We start from the raw sequence: 23946 nt of genomic DNA on the forward strand, positions 1-23946 counted from the left end.
AATGTTTGTTGTTTGTTTTTTAAAGCTCATACATTTAACCTATAAAGCCTAGATCTAGGATTGATTCTTAAAGAAATTAACAAAATATTTCTTAGCAAAAATAATTATATTTTACGTCATTATTTAAAAAATCAAGGAGTTCTATATAAGAATGTCCCACACTTACTCCTAATTAAAAATGAAGAGAGAAGAGTATAACGGGAGAATAATGAAATATGCTAATTATCACAGAAGAAAACATGATAAAAGCATTAAAACATGCTTTTAAACAATATAAAACATATGGCAAACTAGTCAAGTATATTGTGTTATTCCGATTTATGAGTTAAGTGAAAAAATAAACCATGGAGATTACTTAGGCAAAAAGACCCTAAATTTGCTGAATGTATACAATATAGAGGCAACAGACAGGTGTTTAGATAGTTAAATACATGGACCCAGAGAAACAAATATAACTATTTACAGTGGATTTCTCTAGGTGTTGGGATAACAATATTTTTCTTCATACTTTTTTTATAGTTTTAAAATATCCACAGTTAAGTCTGGTTTATCAGAAAAAAATAAAATATTATATTAAAAATAGCCCTGAGATCTGAATTATCTGCTTCCTCCAAGTTCCCACAGATCATTTTGGAATGAAAGAGCCAGGAAGAAGGTTTGACTACAGGACCAGAATTGAATAGAATTTCTTTCCAAAACCACTGAGAACCATCACCTGGCTCAATCATGCTTCCCTCCACACACTTAACTCACCTCAGCTCCGCACTAGAGTGGGACACTGACTTTCACTGCTCAAGTTTGCCTTACATGGACTAAACTACTTGCCATGTTATTCCTAAATTCTACTTCTCAATTGCAAAGTTCAGTTTCCATTCCTTTAATCTCCTCCCATAGTGCCATATCCAGCACTGGATATAGCTTTGCAAAAAGAAAGAAAGAAAAAGAATGAAAGAGAGAGAGAACAAGACATTAAAATGTTGAACAGAAAATTCTCCCTCAAATAGAAAGTACACAGTTTGCCATCCCATCACACACCCTTTAGGTAGAACAGGCAAAATTTATAGATGAAAACCAAAACTACTCCGAAGAAAAAAAAAAAAGTGATTTTTCTGAGTAATTGAGAAGAGTCTTAAGGCAAAGTTATTAAGATTCCTTTTTTTACTCATCCAAAGTCATCACAGATGAAGTGTTTGTCTGTCTGTCTGTCTGTCTGTCTGTCTGTTTGTTTTTTAAGGAGCAAGCATCAAGGGATACTTGCAGTGGAAGAAAATCACAACTATAGCAACTTCAGAATTTCACAGCTAAAGTGAAATGGTGAAGGAATAGAAATAGTTGGAACAATGGAGATACAATTTGCTAGGACTATGTAATGAAGATAGAAAACTTTAAAAATTAAACCTCAAGTAATCACAGGTAGAAAGACTGAAAACTTTGCCAACATTATACCAGTCCTTATACGTGGGCATGAACAGAATAGGGAAGATAAGCACATGAAGACGAGGAAGGTGCCTAGTGGTTAAGGGCACGAAGCTGAAGTCTGACAGCAAGATTCAAAAATCTCACTTTTGCCATCACTAGCTATGTAGCTCTCAACGAGTTACCTAACTTCTAGACCTCAGACTTCCCTACTATGAAGTGAGGATAATAACAATACTTACCCGATATGCCTCTTAAGAGAATAAAGTTATCCACATGTTAAGTTTAATAAGTAGTAGCTGATTTGGATCATGAGGCAGAGAACATGACCATTTCAGTGGAATCCATTTTATTTGGTTTACAAACATCCCCTACACTGAATTTCTATTTAAAATTTAAACATCAGTTTGAATTGGGTCATGAATGCTAGGTCCTAATTGAGGTTCTTCTACTTTCAGGTTAACTTCGGTGAACTTTGGGCACACCGTTTACTTTTCTAAGCCCCAGTGCTGTCATGACGAGGTGTATTAGATAAGCTTTACACATTGTTTTTTTTTTTTGCTGCTTGCAAATTCCTATGATCTATACAGCTGGGAGGAAAAAAGTGTTTTAATACTGCTGCTTACAAAATATTTTCACAGTAGGAACTGAAATAGTGGAGCGTTTCAACATATTTATGTAACAGCTAAATTAAACAAAGAGCTAGTACAATTTCCCAGTGGGAGAGCTACAGAAGTAAAAACTGATCAAAACAAAGAATTTTCAGAATGTATGCAGTATGAAAGTTTCAGTGAACAGAAGAATGGCCCTGTAAAACCTACCCTGGTGTTGGAAAGAGCAGAAGCAATAAGAAAAAGAGAAGCTTCTTTTTCTTCTTCTTTTTTCTCTGCATTTTTTTCCTCCTAGTGTATATATATACATATATATAAAACAAGATGGAAGAAATACTAATAACACATAAAGTGAATTCCACTGATACTGTTACATCTTTTTACCTCATGATCTAACTTAACTAGTATTTATTAACTTACAGTGTGGTATAACTATTAGAAGCTGAGTGGGATTTTGATGACTTTTTGAAAATCTCATGTTTGCCCTCTAGAAGCCTATAAAATATGTACAAATATATACATATATATTATTAGATTGATGCAAAAGTAATTGTGGTTTTCGCAATTATTTTTAACCTTTTAAACCACAATTACTTGTACACCAACCTTATATATTTTAATATATAAGGTATTTGTATGTTATATATTATATATAATATATAGAGAGAGGGTGCCAAAAATATGTATACACATCTTAAGAAAGGAAAAAGCTGCATTAATTGTAATACTCAATATATACCAATTACAAAAGATGAATATAAGTCACGTGTGACTTCAGCAATTACAAGAGGTGCTTAAAGTGGTTACCAGTCCAGAACTTCTGATTGCGGCAAACTACTGCTTGAGCATAGATAACATCTCTTAAAATGTGTATACATTTTTTTTTGCACCTCTGGCATGTACACATATACATACAAGCATATATATTTAGAACCTCGAGAGAGAAAATATACATATAGTAATACATACGAGATTATATATATCTCATAGAACACGATACACACAGTTAAAGATGAAATGTAGAATGTATTCAAATACAAAAATAAATGGCTTAACTCCAGGATTGCAAATTCAAATGATTATCAGGTCCAGGAAGGCCAAGTAAATAAGTGCAAAGGGCACGGTAGACACTAAGCCAAACTAAAGCATGCCTTCTCAGAAAAGCTGCCTACTTAGCGCTTGTCATTGTTGCCATTTGGGAATGGAGGTTCTGGGTCCTCAGATATTCTAATTTTCTAAACGGAAATGAGAATCTAGATGTTTATGTGAAACTCTCTCTTTTAGGGTTGGAAACTAATTCAAACATTTTAAAACATCATGCAAATCAAACAGATATATCTCTGAGATGTGCACATCCTGTGTGCTGTTAGTTTACAATCTGGTTTATTAAGTGCTATAGAAAAATATTTATTGACACTTTATGATACCTCATATACTAACATGCTAAAATATTTTTATCTCATTAAAAACACCAAGTTTTACAATTTTATGGGGAAATTGAGGAGCAGGGAGGCTAAAGAATGTCTACACAGTCATATAAGTATGCAGATTTGGGTTCAAAACCAGGTTTCTCCAACTCTAACATCCATACCTTTTCTAATGTAAATACCTTTTATCAAACAAGGCTCTGTGGAAAAAAAAAGAGAGAGAGAGAGAGAGAGAGAGAGAGAAGTTTAGATTAGACCTAGGAGGGTAGGTAAGATCTGGGAAATCAAAGGGGAGAAATGAAGTGGTTCTAGATAGAGGTAATACGTGAAGACTAGGAGGAAGGAATGAGCATGGTATATTTAGAGGACAGCTTGGAAACTGGCCTGGTGACAGCAGACATTTCATATCAGGCAATGCAGGGAAAGTGGATTATATATAAGACATTAATAATATTGAATTTAACATTCACGAGAAAACAGAACAGTAAAAGTAATAAACTTTAAATAATTGCTTTTTCTATTCATGTTAATCTCCCGTCAAGCAGTAACAAACAACAACCTTTACTGTCTTTACCATTTTCCTAAGAGAAACAGATTTTGATAATTAACAGAATAAAATCATGCTGACACATGCACATGAGTAAAATTATCTAATGCCCTATCCTCCTAATCCAGACATCCACATGAAACCCCAAAATACAGTTATCTAACATTCCAAACAAAAGCTAATGTCCCTTCTAGATAAATTATCCATAAAATTGAACTGCTTAATTTCATATGAAGGTTACTCAGTTTCCCTATAAAATGTCTTACTCTTACATCCCAGAAAACATTATCACATTATCTACTTCTCAAAGGAGTTAAAAAGGTACCTTTATCAGTGAAGAAATTAGTCTAGATTCTTAAATAATTTGTTAGTTTCAAACCAACAAAAGAAGACTTATTCCTTTAAAAATCCAAATTGTACTACCTTCATTAAAATAGCCCTTCCTTTGTGGGACAATTAAAACTTATCAAATATAAAAAGGTTATTTATCTGAGAACTAGCTTTTAAGAGATGGGCCAGAACAGTGAGTGGTGCTAGAACTTCTGAAATTTATTTTCTTCAAAAGAAACTGAAAAGCTTGTTTTATTAAACGTAAAGTATGTTAATATTTTAAATTTTGGTTCAGTTTTAAAAAACAACTTATAAGCCAAAAAAAAATTTACAGATTCCCCCCTGGGTCCCTGGGTAACCTCTGGGTAAAGACTACAATAGTGACCAAAACACAATGACCTCCCACAATGATGTAAAGTTTAGTGAAAGATACAGAGATGTTATTCGGCAATTAAAAATTCAAATATTAAAGTTATAAAAGATGATTTGGGAACAAGAGATTGGAGGGGTCACACTCCAAAATTTAAGGAAAAGGAAAGGCTTCTCAAGACCACTCACCTGTACATTAAGACCTAAAGGAAATGTAAGAATTAGCCAGGATTGGAGACAGAGGAGAGTAGAATTGCAGCAATGTTCAAACAGAAGAAATGGATTATACGTAGCTGGAAAGGGAAGAGACTGCGAATTACATTTGGGAAACAAACATGTACTTGTTGACTTTCTTTACCATACTTCTCATCTCACACCCCCAATTTCCCAACAAAGGGAAGAAAGTATTGCAGCATCACTTACATTTTAAGATGTTTTAATATACTAACTCAAGCAGTATGCGGGTTTCAGGCCATATATTTAATCATGAAAAGATTAGCTGGATATTAAGTACATTTTAAATATTAGAGAGGAGGAGGAAAGATACAGAGATTATTCTAGAGCTTTAAAACACTGCATCTCAAAGTTGAATCTGACCTAATTTTTTGGTTCAGTGTACACTGACACACCTCAGGACTGTATTAGAATATCCTGGGAGCAGGAGACTTTTTCAAACAATGCAGCTCTGCTTCCCCCAATTGCTGAAGATAGGTGGTGTGTGTGTGTGTGTGTGTGTGTGTGTGTGTGTGTGTGCACTCGCGTTCATTTGTACATTTGTCAGGGTTCCAGGGGTTGTAAACATTGACAATCACAGCACTAACCTGCAGCAATTTGACTTCGAAGCATCTTACTCATCAGACATACAAGGAAAGAAAAAGGCTGGGAATTAAGGTTAACCAGTCAAAACAGTAACTGTGTAGGACAGGGTTGATCACTTGTATAAGCCATTTCACAAACATCTTTGAGTCTTCCTTATCACAACCTTGAGAAATGAATGCTGCTGACTGCTCAAAGACTGTTTATGTGAAATTCCACTGATTATTCATCCAGTAGCTGGCAGAGCCAGAACTTCAAATTTAGATCTGCTGACTTAAGGTGGAAAAAATATACTTTCAGGGATAGTAGCGTGTTTTTAATGTATGTGGATAATTGGAATGAGGGATAATACAGCATTAAATGAACAAGCTCCATAAAAGGGTTGAGACTGCTGAAAGCCTCTGTCTCTCACCAGAAACGTGGTCTCTTCTCACCAGTGGGGTTGTCTCCACCTTAATTAACACCCAGACCCCAGCCCTGCTAAGCTTCCTTCTTTCTCTTACTGCCTTTGCCAAAGGTACAGCTTCTTCCATTCCTCCCAATCCTGACTCAAATGCTCCTTCCACTCCCTCTTTTTTCACTCCCAGGTTCCTATCAAGAGGAACACAGATTTTAGAAGTCACAGATCTGTTTTTGAATTCTGAATCTGACATCCACAAGCTCTGTGATCCTGGAGAGGTATTTAAAGTCTCTGAGTTCTAGTTTCTTCATCTGGAAAATGGTGCTGGGGAAGGGGAATAAGTGAAGAACTCTTAATTAAATAATATGATAACCTAAGGGGTCTGTGTGGAGGCTAATGGTATGATATTCCACGTAATGGTATTTTTGTACCCTCAATTCCTTCATCTGGCTTTCAGGAATACACATCTTTTTTTTCTTATTTCTCCTCTCAGGAAGGCAATTCTCCACAAATTACGTCGATAGAGCAGTTCTACAGCATAAGACTAAGGAAATGAACTCAGATGACAATGCCAGAGTCTGAGTTCATGTCTTCACATCTTTCTAGCTGTATAAACTTAAACAATTTACTGACTCACTCTGTGTCTAAAATGGGAACAGCAGTGCTACCAAACTCGTAGGGCTTTAGTGTTAATTAAATAGAAGTTAAATAAAGTAAAAAGCACTTAGAATACGGTAGGAGCTCAATATATTTTGCTATTATTTGTTAGTAGAGGTGTTATCATTTCCTTCTTTATTTAAATTCTGCTGATCAAATTATCAGGGGACTGAAATGAAATGATGTTTAGTGGGTAAATGGACTAAAATATTAAGGACCCTAGAGAAAAAAACATATTTGCTTTCAGATTACAATCCACATTGTATCTCGAATCAAATTGACGCAAGGCTTCTCAGTCTGTGAATATCAGCTTATTCATCTATTTATTTTTTTTAAGCATGGACATTTGGCTCAGATTTCTGTGAAAACTAAATTCAATGCATAATTTACAACATATGGCCAAAATCCAACATTCAACTTTATGTTTTATTCAAGTAAGAGCAACATAGCTGGGAGGGGTAAAAAGTCAGAATTTGCTTAAATTTATGATACTTTTAAGATTCACAAAATATACTAAAGACAAAGCTTGGGTGTTTTCAGTTCCACGGAAGATACAAGAATATCCCAAAGGAATGAAGTGGTGAGTACAATTATACACCTGAAATCTTCACTGGCAATGTACTTTTTCAGTGGCAACATCTAATGTATAAAACTAAAATGCAGCAAGCTGAAATCTCTCTGGTCTTCTTTTTTTGTTTGTTTCCATTTAAAAACTACTTTATTCACTGTCTCACCTGCACATGCAAGAAAAACAAGTACTGAAATGATGCCAGCTGCTTACAAATTAAGTTAATGTTTTCATTTTTGATAATAATTACTTTTAAGTCTCAAATCAAATGTTTTTTCCTCAAAAATATGGAACGCTTCACGCATTTGCATGTCATGCTTGCGCAGGGGTGGTGCCACGTTACCCTTCTCTGTGTCATTCCAGTATTAGGATGCTTCTACGTGCTGAACGGGGCACTCCCTGGTCTTCATTTCACATTTCATTTCTTTAACTACCAAAGAACATATGGCTATTCATATTGATCATTTTGTGTGTTTTTGTTCCGAGAGCAGAATGTATCCTCAGCTATATTAATCATGTTTCAAAATTAAATTTTTGCTTTGATATGTAGGTTTTATTTAGTCCCTGATGCATTCTGAAAGCAGAGGATGTTTTTTTTGTCTAGGTAGACCTATAATAGATATGATGCTTTAAAACTACCAGGAAAAATATAAACTTGGTGAAATACCTGCACACCTAGCTGATATTTTCTGGAAATCTCTCAACACTGATATGTTTGTGTATTTTGTAAGAAAGACACATGGCAGTTCTATGCCAGTTGCTTCTTCTGTTATGTGTTTGCTTATACATTGATAGTAGAACCATAGTAATGTTTATCTGTAATATTTATCTGAAGTGCTCCCTGCCTGATATATATCTGTGGTTACCAGCTGGTCTCCTAAGTGTTCTCTGAAAATTACAGGCTCATTCCTGCTTTCCAACACCACTTATTAAAAATACTTCCAATTTCCCCTTTGCTTCCAGGACTATGGCTGGTAACTAAGGCTGTATAACTTATCCAAAATATGTACCTGCCTATCGGTAACTACTACACGACGTATAGAGATACCTTCTCACATGTGTATGTTTCTAACCATTCATTATGATTCTTCTTTTTAATTTGTCTGTTTTGCTTTTTTACTGGGCATTTTTTAGATTTGTATATGTCATGGAACAAAATAATTACTAAACAAAGAAATAAAGAAAGGCATTTTAAATTCAATAGCAAGTGCAAAATATTAGATACTAGTGTTTCTTTCAGAGAATGCATTGCCCATTCATTTTGCCTATCTTCTGTAGCCACTTTTAACCTTCCCCTTTTTTTATTTGTTTCATTGTGTTCTCAGTTGTCCCTAGAAAGAGATCAGACTTATTCCATCTTTTTAATCCTCAGATTCATAGCTCAATTCCAAGCCCCAAACACTAACAGCTCATTTTTAACTGCCTAAATGATGTTTTTCCCCACCTTCCATCCACACTATAAACATCCTCTAGATTAAATTTCCTAAAACACCATTTTCATCCTGACACAGTATTGTTCAAGTTCTTTCTGTGGTTCTAGTGACTGGGGAATAGCCGACACTGGTAGGTTCTGAAGATCTACTGATAGTTAATAACAATGTATTGTATACTTGAAATTTGCTAAGAGAGTATATCTTAAGTCTCACCACAAAAAAAAAGAAAAAGAAACATAAACGTTACTGTGATGTCATGATATATTAATTAGATTGACTGTGGTAATCACTTTACAATGTACATGAAATGTTCACCAAATCATCATGTTGTACACCTTAAATACATACAATTTTTATTATGCAAAGAACAGACAAGCCAGCTTAAGTGGGCTACTATTTGCCAAATTGGGAACAATTTGAGCACAGAAATAAAATCAAGTTTTTAGTTTATATAGATAAAAATTAAGCAACGAATTTCTGAGGAACAGGATATTTACACAGTTCCAAAGTTCCCTTCCACAATACATTTATTACTTCCAATAGGGCAAAGAATTATTTAAAGCAGACATCACCTTAATCAACTAATCAAAGTGAATATCATTAGTAACGGGGCAAACTGAAATCTTGCACCGCCTGATGCAATGAAAAGATGCAATAAAAGGAAGAAAACATTCCTTCTGTGGTTTCCTGACAAAGATGCCTAATCTGAATGAAATCCTAAGGAAACATCACACAAATTCATACTGAGGAAACATTGTACAAAATAACTAGCTTACAATCTTCAAAAGTGTCAAGGTCATGAAAGTCAAAGAAAAAAATTGTGGCAATTTTCCAGACTAAAGAAGTCAAGAGAGACCAAACAACTAAATGTGATACATGCTTTTGAGCTGGATCCTCTTGCTATAAAGAATGCATTTGGGACAACTGGCAAAACTTGAACAGAATTTGAGATTTCTCTAAATGTATCAAAGTTGTTTCTTGGTTTTGATGGTAGTATCATGATTATGTGGGGAGAATGTCCTTGTTTGTAAGGTTTAAAGACTAAACTAGTATCTAGGAATGATAGGGAATCAAATCAGTAACTTATAAATGGATCAGGAGAAATATTCTTTTACTGGGCTTCCAATTTTTCTGTAAGTTTGGGATTCTGTAAGAAAATTATTAAAATAAATATTTTGAAAATCATTAAAATGTATTAAAATATGTCAATGTAAACCTACACATATATAAAATAAACTAGAGGAGGGAAGATTGATGCAAGTAACAAAAAGAAATACGTAGTTTTATCTAAGCTGAAAACATATCTGCCATTGTTTTTTACTATGAAGAGTTGCTACACCTAAGTAGTATTGAATACAACTGATGATATTAGTAAAACGTTGGTTGTTCCAAATCTGTTTCATAAAAATCATCTCAGATAGGCAGTTGTCTACCTTAGTAATGACTGGCTGAAATTCAAATATGGTGGACTGATTTTGCCCTTGCTAACCAGAAGAGTCATACATTTTTAAATAAATACTACCATAAAAATACATTCTTGATCTAACAAAAAACATTAGAAAAGATGGAGTAGTTCAAAATTTGAGCCAGCAAATCTCTTAACAAAGATTCCACTCCTACTGTATAGAAAGTTTATCTCCTCTCTTTCTAGTATCATAGGCATTATTGATTAAGACAGGTTCTGAAGAAGTCACTGGTACAACTGACTGAAAACTATGCAGAAAAATTTTACTGAAACTTCCAGAATTTTAGATGTATATATTACAGGATAGCAAAAATAATCTCTTTGACAACCAAAGCTATCTTCTTTATAAATTCTATATGTTATAAATACTACCTATGTGAGAATTAAGAGCTGTTATCCCAAATCTAAAAGAATAAATGGATTCCCAGCTTGCCTGGGTTTTCTTCATCACTACCCCTGCCACATCTAAAAGATAAAAGAGACTAAGGGATTGATTGATTTCTTTACTCAGTTCCACCCATATGTGGTCTATGTGACACTATATAAAGTCTGCCAATAAATCAATTTGATAAATTACCATAAACCATTTTAATGGGTCCAATTGAACATGGGCTATAACTGAACTTTTAATTTAGTAAACTTTTACATTAATGTCTCAAGTAAACTTATACATTAATATCTCAAGAAGAGTCCTGACAAAGACAGAGAGCTTGGGGCTGCTACTTTCTCTCCTTTTATGGTACAATTTGAACAGGACATCTTGTAAGCATAGCTCTTTGCAAAATAGCATGCAGATTGGCAAAGACCCAAAGAATATTTAGAGCCTAAAAGAAAGCACTCTTTTGAATGCCATTTGATATAGTGGCCTGCAGAGTAGAGTAAGAATCAAATAGTAGACCCCGGTTATTTTCTTAAATAGTACTATAGCCATGATTCATAATCCTTGTTGTCTTCAACAATTATTATTACTGCATAGCTGTACTATTCCTCATTATTCCTCATTATCTGTGATAAGTTTTGCAATGGGGAAGACACATTTAATGAAAAGAATATCCTTCATCTGGATTCTTGGGTAATTTAATTTGAACATTATTATTTTATATAAAATAAAGTCAGGTTCCTCTAGTTTTTGATAAGCAGTAAAAAATAAAATTTCTACCTTAAAATTTTAATTAAAAAAATGAATGTGCATTATATTTTCATACTCAAGGTTGGTTGAATCCTAGGTAAGGCTAGTACCAATCCTGAGTATAATTAAATTGACATTACATCTGGATTAAATTTTTTAATTCTAGAAGAAAATGTTTAACCATGTAAAGAACATTATAAATTGTTTTCAATTGCTTCCACATTTCCAATCACTTATTTTGTTCATGCTTTCTTTGTTCGTTGTCCTTACTTTATAAGTACCTAAAGTATGGAATGAAATTACTTCATAGATTTGATATTTGGTATATGTCTTGGTTATTTGATTTAAAATTAGAAAACAATCTCTCTGATTTGGCCCTTTCCGAATCCCCCGTCTTTCCATATTTTTTTACACTAAAATGTTTTCTAAAATTAATTCTCATCTCCTAACTGATACAGTGTTAAACATTTAATTACATTGTCTGAATATCAATTTTTAAAATTCTTGTCAGGGTCTGCCTTAGTCCATTCAGGCTACTACAACCGAACATTATAAACTGGGGGCTTGTAAACAACAAATATTAATTTCTCACAGCTCTGGAGGCTGGAAGTCCAAGATCAAGGTAGCAGCATAGTTGGGTGAGGCATGTCTTCCAGGTTGTAGACTTACTGTATCCTCAGGTTAGAAGGGGCTAGGGAGCTCTGTGGGGTCTCTTTTATAAAAGCACTAATCTAATTCATGAAGGCTCCACCCTCATTACCTAAGCACTCCCAAAAGCCTCACCTCTTAAATACCTTCACATTTGGCATTAGGATTTAACATATGAATCTGGAGGGGATACAAACAGTAAGACCACATAGTAGGATCTCAAATTTTAAATCTGCTTTCAAAATGAAGTTCCCAGCATTATATTTTTTCTTCTCCCTATGTCATACTGGAACAGAATTATCCTCACTAGTATGGAGAGTTTTCTAATCCTTGTCCTTACTTTATAAGTACCTAAAGTATGGAATGACAATTTCAGTGTTATACAGTAGAAATCAGAAGAGCTGGGTTTGAGTCTTCACTTTTCATAACATAGTTTTGGATAAATTATAAAATGTGTTGTCCTCAATTGTTTCTAAGTATTGCTATTCCCATTTCAGAAACTGAGCAACCTGAAGCTGCAAGAGGTTCAAAAACTAGCCCAAGGCCAGAGATAACAAAAAGGGTTGTGATTCAAAACTGTATCTGCCTGTCCTAAATAAAGGTGTTTGTATTTTCTGATTTTCTGTTCTATAACGACATTAATGATTCTGCTTAATAGAAGGTTCGAATCCAAGTTTTCTAAATGTTTGAAGTACTAGAATACATTCTGTTCAGCTATGCCTCATATTTGATATTGTAAGAGACCGTTAGCATGAGAACTGCTACCTTAAGGTCAGGGTTAACAGCCCTTAGCTTAAAACAACCTAATTGTAAATTCCAGGATGTGGGCAGTTGCAGCACAGAGACCAGAAGTCCTGTAGCTTATCTTTTACTCTTTAAAGCTATGTAAGTCCTGTAGCTTATCCTGTACTCCCTAAGACTATGGAAAATTACTGAGTGCCTTAAGAACGCTATAAAAACCCTTAGCTTTAAGGGTTTGGGGTCCTTGTTAAAACCCGCTGCGTCGGGCAGAGACTGGGACCCCAGCTGGCTGGAAATAAACCTCGCTGTGTGACTTGCATTATCGTGTGTGTCCTCTGTCTGTCTGAGGGGTGGACGATTCCAGGACTTAACAATATCAGATATTAGGATAAATACAAAGTGGAGTAAGATACAACCCTTTCCTTCAATAAATTTACAGTTTAGAATAAAAAGAGCAAAATCCGGTTTCATTAATTTTATAAAGAGGTTGTCCTTTTCTTTCCTCACTTATCTTGGCATTTAAATCTCCCACTGGAGGTGGAACCTGTAGTATATGAGAAAACAATAAATTTTTAGAGAAATTTGGTTTCGGGTCACATACTATCATCATTGACCCACTCACTGAGAAACAGCACATAGAGGTTACCTAAATGTTTCCGTCTTTTTTAAAATTGGGTTTCCAGGTCAAGACATTTATTTTTCATGGTGGAATAAATGTATTGAATCAACTAATGGAAACTTCACCGTGCAGACAACATCTCAGTGTCTGTAAGCTCATGGTGAGATGAGATTTTCAAAGAAAAGGGGTGAAAGGTAAGGATTCAGGGACAAAGGAAGACTGATTCATTCTCTAGAATGAGAATCTGCACTTGTCCAAGTGGCCATAAAGAAATTGCCCGAGATACCATGACTGCAGGTGAGCCTAGGGATCTACAACTAGTATAAGTAGCAGGGATCTTAAAGTGACTCACGGGCCTTAAAAATGGTTCATGTGCTGGATTCCTTGTTTAAAAAAAATGCATTACATAAAACATTTACTCCAGAACAATATGAGGAAAACAACAATGGAGACTATGAAAAGATTTATTTTTAAAACAAATATAATTATTAGTCCTTGTTGTCAATATATAATTATACTAATTATTCACATATTTGTACATTGTGATGAGTATAAGCGCAGAAATGCAGTTTGTTTTAAAAGGATCCAAAGCAGGTAGAAGTTTAGTTACTGCAAAGGAGCCCTAAACTAAAACAAAAATGAAATAAAACAAAAGAAAAAAGTAACCAAAGATAAAGTTATTTCTCAAACAGGAATAGGCAGTATTCCGGAATCTAATTTCAGCTTTTCACATAATAAATAGGTGAAACCAAAGGTTCAATATGAGGAAATGCCTTTTCACAGATGTAACAACACTTGATTAAAGGAAAAACAAAAACCCCTATATGTACGTAAAGGAGTCCACCTACTGGACAGAACTGTTAATCGGTGTGGAAAAAACATCACAAATAGGTGTGTTATACTTTATGCAGAAATCTTCTCTGCCACTGGAAATATAATGTGGTTTTTTTTGGTTTGTTTTTTGTTTTTTTTTAACAATTAGCATTACAAGTCTAACAAGAGGCAGGGCCATTAGATGTGCCTCACATCTAGACATGCTTAACACAAATCAAACCTAAAGGAGAGGGAAGGGAAGAAGGCAAGGAGGGAGGGAATTAATCGCATCTCTTTTTTCTAATCTTCCTATTTCATTTTGTTCATTTTATTTTTCCTGAGAAGCATCTCAGGCAAGGAATAGATTTCCATATGCATTTTCCATAGAAAGATATTATGTCCTCCTACCCTAAGGATATTAGCAACAATAACAACAAAAACCACTCAATCAAGAGGCAAAACTTCACTCCAGTCCTAGACAATTTGATGTCAGTGAGAAAACAGGAAAAGGTTGCCTTGTGTCCTTCATCTGCACATTACCTACTACGCAGGAGTCAGAGGTTTCACCTAAGCTCATGTAGGTAAAACTAGTTTACAACATAAATATCCCGTATACTGTGTTTCCCCGAAAATAAGACCTAGCCAGACAACCAGCTTTAATGCGTCTTTTGGAGTAAAAATTAATATAAGACTTATATTAATTCTAAATTAATATAAGTGAAAATTAATGTAATATATTACATTATATTATATAAGACCCTGCCTTATATTATAGTAAAATAAGAGCGGGTCTTATATTAATTTTTGTTCCAAAAGGCACATTAGAGCTGATTGTCCAGCTAGATCTTATTTTCGGGTAAATACGGTAGATATAAGACAATCAAAACTTCTTTGACAATTCACAGGAAACAGGCCAAGCAGTCTTCCCACCCCACTCTTCCCCAATCACCTCACAACAGACTTAGCTACTGACCCCTGCAGGCAGCTTGGAGAATGAAAATAAAGGCAAGACTTGGCCCAGTGAAGGGATTTCTTTGCCACTTCCGGGATATGGTGCACTTCTATCTGGAGCTATTAATCAGGCCAGAACCGGTAGGCTGCCAACCCCTGCCAAAGGCACTGATGCCTAAAACGGAAGGCCTGCTTGCTGTGCTGACACCACTCCTAATGACTCAAACATCTGGAGAACCACATTTAACAGTGACGATCAGAACTTCCCTGATAAGCAGTAAGCTACATGCTGCTCACGGTGCACTAGGAGCACAACAGGAGTGGCAAAGTGCTGTCCCTTAGAAGGTGCCACAAGAGCTTAGTGCTTTTCTTTGAGACGAAGACTATCTCGGGGAGGTGCCCTTTGGGTAATAGACTGCATTCCACCAAGGCGTCAATGAATTACTCTGGGATTATAGGAAATAAGCAACATTTAAATCCTGGTCTATTTCCAGCTTGTTAATGCCAATTTAAGAATTTAAGTATTATTGTAAATATCTTTGTTTCAGATTACAACAGTAATACATAGCAAGTCATGTAACCGTGATGGATAGAGTACTATATTTCTAAAGATGACAGATTACTATATTTCTTCTTGAATGATTACATTGCAATGATGTATCTTCCCTATTTGTCTTGTTTATATTTCCTCCAATTCCCAATTCTATCTCTTCCCCTAACCTCCCACCCTAGATACCAGCAAAACCACAAAGCAAGCAACAAAAGATATGCATATGGTAAGTGGGCAGCTACTTATCTGTACTTTCTAGTGTTCCTACAATGACCATGTACTAATTAAACAAACCCAGGGAGAAAGATCCATTTGGTAGAACTAGTCAAACCATCCTTATAAAATGTTTCCACATTTCCATCACCTGCTATGCTTATTTTCTGCATTCTGTCCGGCTAGGACTTAACGTCTTCCTTGTTAGGTCTGGCCTTGGAGCTAGAAGTGTGGTCCTATTAGTGACCTGCCACCTGCTCCACAGTCTTAGCATTCCACCTCTGCCCCATATGCACGAAGCCTGATTCCACAGTACTACTTAGCTCTTCTTCAAGTCCAGGATACTTTCACACACTTGAACTCTCATGTTTTCACAGACTGAACTGTCTTCCAGTGTCGCTCTGGTGTGTCTCATGGGCACGATACATAGGGATGACAGAAAGGACAAACGTTCGTTCAAGCACATGGCAATGGCAACATGGAAAGGGCAGTCTATTATCATGCAAAAGGATGCCTTCTGAGGAGCAGTTCATAATGAGGACAGAGAGTCAAGCCCCTTATCTTTTTTATTAAGGTTATTTAGAACAGGAACAAAGGGTTCTGAACACAAATAGTTATCAGTATATATCATTGGCTTACCCCAACTATGTAAACACACACACACACACACACATACACACACACAAATAAAACTGATAAGAAATACATCAAAATGTTAGCAATGGTTGCTTCTGAGGAGAAATTCGAATAATTACTTCGTTTTCCTACAATTGTTTTTCCTAATGTTTCCTCATGAATCTAGTCTGTGGTACTTTTACTTTGAGAGAAGAAGTGATCTATACAAAGAAATAAATGCCAGCGTCATGAATGCTAGTGAGCTCACCTGACCAGAAACCTCTAACCAGCACAGCCAGCTGAGTGCTGCTGCAGAAACAATGGCTCTAGCTGACGGCAGCAGGACACAGACTGAAGCCCCCATGAAGCAGAACCTGCAGTAAGGCCTGGCTTTATGTTATTCTGTGTCTGACTAGAAAAGCAGCCTCAGTCTGGGCCTTCCTTAGGACATGCCATGTTTTCATAATCACGAGGATTTGGCTCCTATTCTAGTACATATTAGCTGCTAGAAGCTGGGTCTGGCAACTGGCTGGGAATTACAATGGATCTGACTACGGCTACTGTCCCTTACCTGCTCTAAAGCAAATGGAGCCCCACGGAACATTCATGATGCTTTATCCATTCAGACCCTAAATATGTACTCCATGTCTACCTTATGCCAGAACATTTTAGAGTCTGGGCCGATAAAAGAGGATGAATTAGACCAGGCCGCTTCCCACACAGACCTCACATCCTACTGGGAGATGTAGGCAACAAACAAGGTTAAAAAATAAATAAATAAATAAATAAATAAATAAATAAATAAATAAATAAAGCAGGGGAAGGGTGCTACTTTGAGCAGTGCAGGCAGTAAAGGGCTCTCTGACAACCTGACAAACAGACTGAAAGAAGTAAAAGAGCAAACCATGTGGAGATGGGGAAGAAGATCATTCTGGACAGAGGCAACAGCAAGTACAAAGACTTTGAGGGAGAGGCCTTCCAGCGTTGGGTAGCAGAACAGCTGGGGAACAGCAAGTAAGGATAGCGACTAGTAGTCTGGAGTCAGATAATGTAGACCTTTAGGTCATAGTAAGGATTTTTTACTGTATTGAGTGTGATAGAAAATCACTAAAGAGTTTCATTCAGAGAGGAACAGAATATTTGCATTTCAAATGGCTCTTTCTGGCCATGGGTGAAGTATAACTAAAATGAGATAAGAATCTAGACACAGGAGGTAGGAAGATAAAGTAAGAGTCCAAGTAAAGGTAATGATGGCTTGAATAAAACTGGTGACAATAGAAATGGAGAGTGGTGGTCAGATTCAGAATACATTTCAAAAATGTAGAACCAACAGTTTTGCTGATGTGAGATGGGAAATGAAGAGCGACATCAGGGTTGATGCTAAAATTTTTGACTTGAGCGACTAGATGTTACATTTATTTGAAGGGGAACACAATGGGAGAAAGAGATTTGGTAGAGAAAAATCAAGAATTCAAGTTTAGATATGTTAGATTTAGGCAGGCAGTTAGATATGTGTCTCAAGTTCAGGGGAAAGATTCCGGCCAGACAGAGAACCAGGGGAACCTTCAGTGTAAGGATGGTAATTAAAAGATCACATAGGGAATGAATGCATCTAAAGAAGAGAAGAGGTCCAGGGATAGAGTCCTGGATCACGAATGAGGAAGAGGATCCAGCAGAAAGGACTGAAAGGGAGAAGCAATTAAAAGGAGATGAGAGAAAAGATGCGCCAAAGCCAACTGAACAGCATCTATGAGAATGTACTTTACGAGTAACACAATTACGTCAAGTTTCCTGTCCCTGACCTCAGAGCCCAGGAGCAAAGACATCAGCTTACATTAAATTTAAGTTTTCCCCATCTCTGAAATCTACGTTGTAGACTAGTGAATATACCTTCCTATTACGTGTTACTTTGTTTAGCCCTGAGTCCACTCTTGCTTCTTCCCCTTCTCCTCTAGCCTGTATCACCAGGGAATGACACTGGATTCAGCAAAAGCTGAAGAAACCACAGATTTTCAGAGTAACACATCTTGAAAGCTGAGCTTGATTGTGAGCACTGTAAAACCAAATTAAATTGCGGGCATGTTATTCTGATGCAGTGAAGAGAAAATGGGGCTCATGTTAAGTAGGTTTCTTTCGTTCCAGTTCTGTGCAATGGACTTCTTACGTATTTACTTATTTCCTTACTTTCACCCTATTCAGTTACATTTATTTTAGCTATTGTTGCGCATCCTTCAGGGGAGGGAAATACTAAGTACCATAATTAGTACAACCCCAAGATTTCAAAGAACATCTTACTTAACACATCAAGGTCAAAGAACACCTTTCCTCCCAGGAGAGGCAAGGACTCCCTCTTACTAACTCCAGTCACCGGTTAGTCTTCCTGATTTTGATATCAACTGCAGGAACTATTTGGTATTACTGTTATAGATTATAATATAGACTAAAAATAAAAGAAAAAGAGTATCACACATGTTGTTTATCAGACTTCACTGATATTTTTGCTAATGTCAGTGGGACAAGACTCTCAGGAATGTCACAGGAGTTAATACAGGTAGACAGTATAAGTGGACATCTTTTAATCACTGTCATGTATCTTTATTTCTATTATCTGTGATGGAATTTATGATGTATCTCACAAGAGGTGTTTACTGGCTTGGCCATGACACAGAAACTGAAGCCCAAGGGCATGCATTCCTTGCATAGAAGCTCCTTTGGGGACTTGCCATCCGTTTATATGGTAAGCAGAGCTTAGTGCACTTGAAGAGGCGATTTACTCAGTGGTGCCTGACTCTTTCACCCCAAACCTCTGCCTTCTTCCCCACATGAATTTCCATTGTTAGAAAAAAAATAACTCATTGGGGGGAGAAAAAAAATCAAAGCAACCTCCACATCTTTGGAAAAATAGGACCACAACTGGACGTTGCATCCAGAGACCTCTAGCTATTTTGGTCTAAGTCTTTTGTTGTTGTTGTAGAAATTATTTTTAGACAAATAAGTCTGAAGAATGCCAGTTAAATTTATTTTGGTGATTTTGTATATTTATCATTTTTAATGTGTAATTATAAATATTCACTGTTACCTAAATTTATACACATAGTTTTGTATTTTTTAAAGGGATCCCAAAATTATATAAGCTCCAGGATGCACCAAACATATATCTCCCTGATGTAAAAATTATTCATTAAAATCATATAGCTGGGACAACAATTAAAAGTGGACTCAAAGTTAGGCCTGTTTGGTCTCAAAGAGTTCTTTCTATAGCACCATCACCACCATCATCAGTTAACCCTCAGTGTGAATAAATTTATCTCCTCTTCAGAATAAATAACTTTCAAGGGGAGAGAAAATCAACGAGGCTTCTGGAGAAGAGGATATTATTAAGCATACAAAGAGGAGGTTAGAGGTACCTAAAGATAAAATATTGCTACTTCACAATTTTGCCTAGACTTGTGCCACTGGCTTCCTGTTATAGGGCTGGCTAAAAAGAATTATTTATTGGATGTACATGAGTATGAACTTTTATTTTGTACTTAGTCTTGATTTCTATAAATTTGACTATGGATTCACAATCAGCATGCCCATGAAATTGTCTGATTGGAAAAAAGAAAAATCTGCAGTACTCCCTTGTTTATGGAAATCTCTATCTCAGAGGTACCAACCTACTTTTATTTTTAGATGTCTTGTATTATTGTGGTGATTATGCTATTGGTAAACACACCCAGTGGCAATTTCATGACTTGCATTCCCAATAAATGCAATAAATAATTAAAGCTAGCATTAGGCATGCTAATAAGTCTACAGAATTGTTTCCTAAAACAATTACATTAGTAATATAAAAAGGTTACAACAGGCAGACAGGCAAGCTAATCACACTTCAGATTTGATCATTTTTCTGGAAAAGTCACAGTTACTCTGCTATTAAAGCTAGTGGGAAAACCTTCCCCTGGAGACTATTTTCCTGGCTCATTTTGTACCATGCTCCTAGCACTGGCAGAGAGAGAAAGAGAGAGAGGGACTAAAAACATAAGAAAACAAGGTTCTATAACAGGCGTAAACCTCAGCACACCTAATACAGTTTCGGGCAACAGAATTTTGTATTTTTTGCCAATAGCAAGCGATCGACACTTTTTGTTTTTATTAATGTAGTTCAGCTGATACGAGTAGACAGAATTGATAGAGAAGGAGAATGTGCTTTATCATCTGTAGACAAATTTCAATTTTCTCTTTCAAGTACAGTTGAATGAATTTTCTTTGCAACCCAAAGACAGAAGATCTTGATTACTGTTGCAAGAATAATCTTAGCCTTTGTGTGAAGAAGATAGAGAAAATAAATAGTCTCTCTGGATGATGTGTCAGCTTGTGAACTTACAGAACAAGATATATTCTTAGAGGTAGGGAAATTAAATTAAGGTGAAATGGTAGAACCGTTACAATGACAACTGAAGGCCTATTTTGTAGGCCATGGCTGGCTTCCCAATTGTCCTTTGTCCTTAGCCTCACCCCAGGGGCACAGACTATAGAACCAGAAACAAACAGGGTCAAGACAGGGACAATTGTCTGGAAATACAGGTCACTTGGGCTATGGGCCCTGTCATGAACTGCTAGCTCTTCTGTAAACATTGGTTCCAACTCCCTTCTCCCCCTCCATTCCCCTACCACCACGCTTGTTTCAAGTCTTTAGACAGAAAAGGAGTTGATAACTCTCCAGACGTATTCTCAGTTTTATCCATGTGAAAAAAGATCAATCCAATACAAGTTCAGCTGGAGTCTTTCTCTTTGTAACAGAATGCTAAGCATTCACCCTCTTGAGTGTTAGGAAAAGCTGTCTGTCTCTGTCACCTGTACTTTATACCCCCACCAGATAAATATCACTTGGGCATCTGCTAAGACACAGAGTAGTAAGTTGCTCCCAGTAGTACCAGAAGACACTAGTTCAGCAACCAGCAAATTATCACCCGTCTCTCAAGTGTTCTGATTTCCCAACCACGCCTCAGGATACCCCAACTCAGCACTGCTCTCTCCCATCACCACCCTTCCTATCCCACCTCTCTCTCCACTGCTCAAATTAAATAGCTCACTCACAACAGAGGGCCCTCAAAACCTTAGGCCCCCAAACTCAACCCTAATAAAAGCAGAACCCCAGGCCCTCTCCCTCTCCCCTGTCTTCTCAATCCCAAAAACAAGGGGAGAAGAAGGGGCTCTCAGCTTCTTATTCTCAATTCAATCATCAAATAACTCCCTGAACTACTTAGGTAGAAATTAGGTTGAGAGTCCAGACATGCTATGGTGAATCTTACACATAAAAGGAAACATCAGAAGTGGGAGGAAGTGTTCTACGATCCCTCCCACACACTGATACTTTCCACAGGGCTTAATCATTAAGCTTCAGCTCGGCCAGGGGAGCGGCTTCCCCCAGACAAAGGATCAGCAGCCTATCCTGACATTCCTGCTCCTACCTTTATCAGTCACCTACCCCACCTAGGACTTTGGGTATCCTTCTGGGACTACTGCTGATAGTTTAGATTTTTGATCCCAGAATCCACCAAAAGAGTAAAAAACTACTTAATTAAATCTGTATGCATTCTATATCTAAAGCTAAAATTTTATTCCCAATTCTATTTCTTATCCCAATTTATGGCCAGCATATTATCCAGCATTTCTATCAGCAGTCCTGCCATTAAATCAGATGACGTAAATTCTAAGAATAAAATTCTAATATTAAAGAGACATCCCAAATATGAAAATAACTTCTTTAAATTATTAAATTCCCAAGAAAAAATTAAAGTCCAAAGATTAAATCGCCATGGAAGTTCAAATACAAAAAAAAAAAAAGATTAAGGTTCAAAGGAATTAAAGTCTATACAGTGAAATTCTCCTGCCCTTGTGAGCTACAGGTCAAAGACCTTAAAATCAGACTGTTTAGGTGAAAGTCCAAAACCCATCCTGATGAGTGTCTTCTTTTACTTCCTCTCACTCAGAGGCATTCTCAAAGTCTGGAATGGGTATAGTTTCTTTAGAGATTCAGAAATGATATGTCAAATATAAGTTTTTACTAGCTACCTTTTAGTCCAAAGAATCTGGAAAGATGAAGTTGAATCTATATCATACTCCACATTAATAAACTCAGAAAGAATCAAAGATTTACATGTAAAAAGGGAAGAAAAATGAAACCAGACAAATTCCTTTTGTCAACCAATGGCACCAATTCAACGCCAACAGGAATCTCCAATTTGGGGTGTGGCGAAGAAAGAAAGAAACCATTCAATGCAAATGGCTCAACTGTGATAGCGCAGGGCAGTAGAACAGCAGGGCTCCGAGGCAGGCAGCCTTCAGGAGATGCAACTCTGCTCTGCTCCCCTCTGCTCTAGTCCACCAGGCCTACTCTGTTCTGCTCTGCTCTAGTCCTGCGAGAACGTCTTCAGTGTTTCAGCTCCAGCAGGGGAAATGCAGCCTACAGTCTTTTGTGAAAAGGAAAAGTGCACTCCCCAAGTCAGACAGGAGCTGACTTACATAGAAAGAAGTCTCCATCCCTAGTCCCTAATTGATCCATCCTCGTACATATGAGGTCTCCAAATCCTCACAGGTTGATTGGTCCAAAAAGCACTGTCCTGATTCATAGGAGTGAAGCTGCTCTTATTGGTTACTGGAAATGCTAATGAGGATATAGCTACACAGCTCCCTTTGGATAGAGAAAGTCTCAGTCCTATTGGTGGAAGCACAATTCCAGGAGCAACTTTATAAGGGTTGGCCCAGCCAGCTGGAACGCAATGTAGGCAGGCAGGTCAGTGCAGGCATCAGGTAGTTTAGTGCTGGCTTCTTTCTCCATGAAGCACGGCTTGCTCTCCTGTGTATTTGTCAATAAATGCTGGGCTCTGTTTTAAATTTGAGCCCACTTAGGCACCAGGAACCCGTCTTAGTAGGTATCTTCTTTCTCTGGGTCAACACTTGGAGTGAAAAAGACATTTCTCAATATGATTCAAAACCCATAAAAGAAAGTACAGTACTAGGGAGCTGGATGAAAAAGGTCAAGAGATTAAAACACACAAATTGGTAGTTACAAGACAGTCACAGGATGCCAAGTACAGCACAGAGAATATAGCCAATAATGTTGCAACAACTATGTATAATGTCAGGTGGGTACTAGGCTAATCATGGGGAATCACTGCAGACATTATATAAATGTCTAACCAGTATGCTGTACACCTGAAACTAATACAAAATAATACTGACACCAACTACAATGTAGTTGAATTCAAGTTTGGATATGTTAGATTTAGGCAGGCAGTTAGATATGTGAACTCAAGTTCAGGGGAAAGATTCCGGCCAGACAGAGAACCAGGGGAACCTTCAGTGTAAGGATGGTAAGTAAAAGATCACGTAGGGAATGAATGCATCTAAAGAAAAAAGTAGGACAGAAAAGGGATGATGTAAAAGACATTAAAACAGCATCTTAAAGATTGGGAAAGGTTAGGAAGATCTGTTGACTACACAAAGAAGTATCATTAAGTGATTTTCAAGGTCATATAGTCATTGTAGATTTGTATGGAGGTGTAGTTGTGCCTTGAAGGAACATGCTCAAGAATTAGGACTCAACACATGGCTCACTCAGCAAGACATGAGGCATATTG

General features: G+C 36.7%; 1 protein-coding gene and 1 non-coding gene across 2 annotated transcripts in view; both read right to left on the reverse strand.

Moving 5' to 3' along the window:
• The window catches only part of GABRA4 (gamma-aminobutyric acid type A receptor subunit alpha4), a 196245-nt gene that overhangs the window by 75172 nt on the left and 97127 nt on the right, over window positions 1–23946 (reverse strand). The gene's annotated exons all lie outside the window — the stretch shown is intronic.
• On the reverse strand, window positions 7423–7529 carry LOC141570261 (U6 spliceosomal RNA). The gene has a single exon (XR_012494267.1). It is a non-coding gene; the product is annotated as a U6 spliceosomal RNA (small nuclear RNA).

The sequence above is a fragment of the Rhinolophus sinicus genome, linkage group LG02, assembly GCF_036562045.2.
Source record: "Rhinolophus sinicus isolate RSC01 linkage group LG02, ASM3656204v1, whole genome shotgun sequence".
NCBI lineage: Eukaryota > Metazoa > Chordata > Mammalia > Chiroptera > Rhinolophidae > Rhinolophus > Rhinolophus sinicus.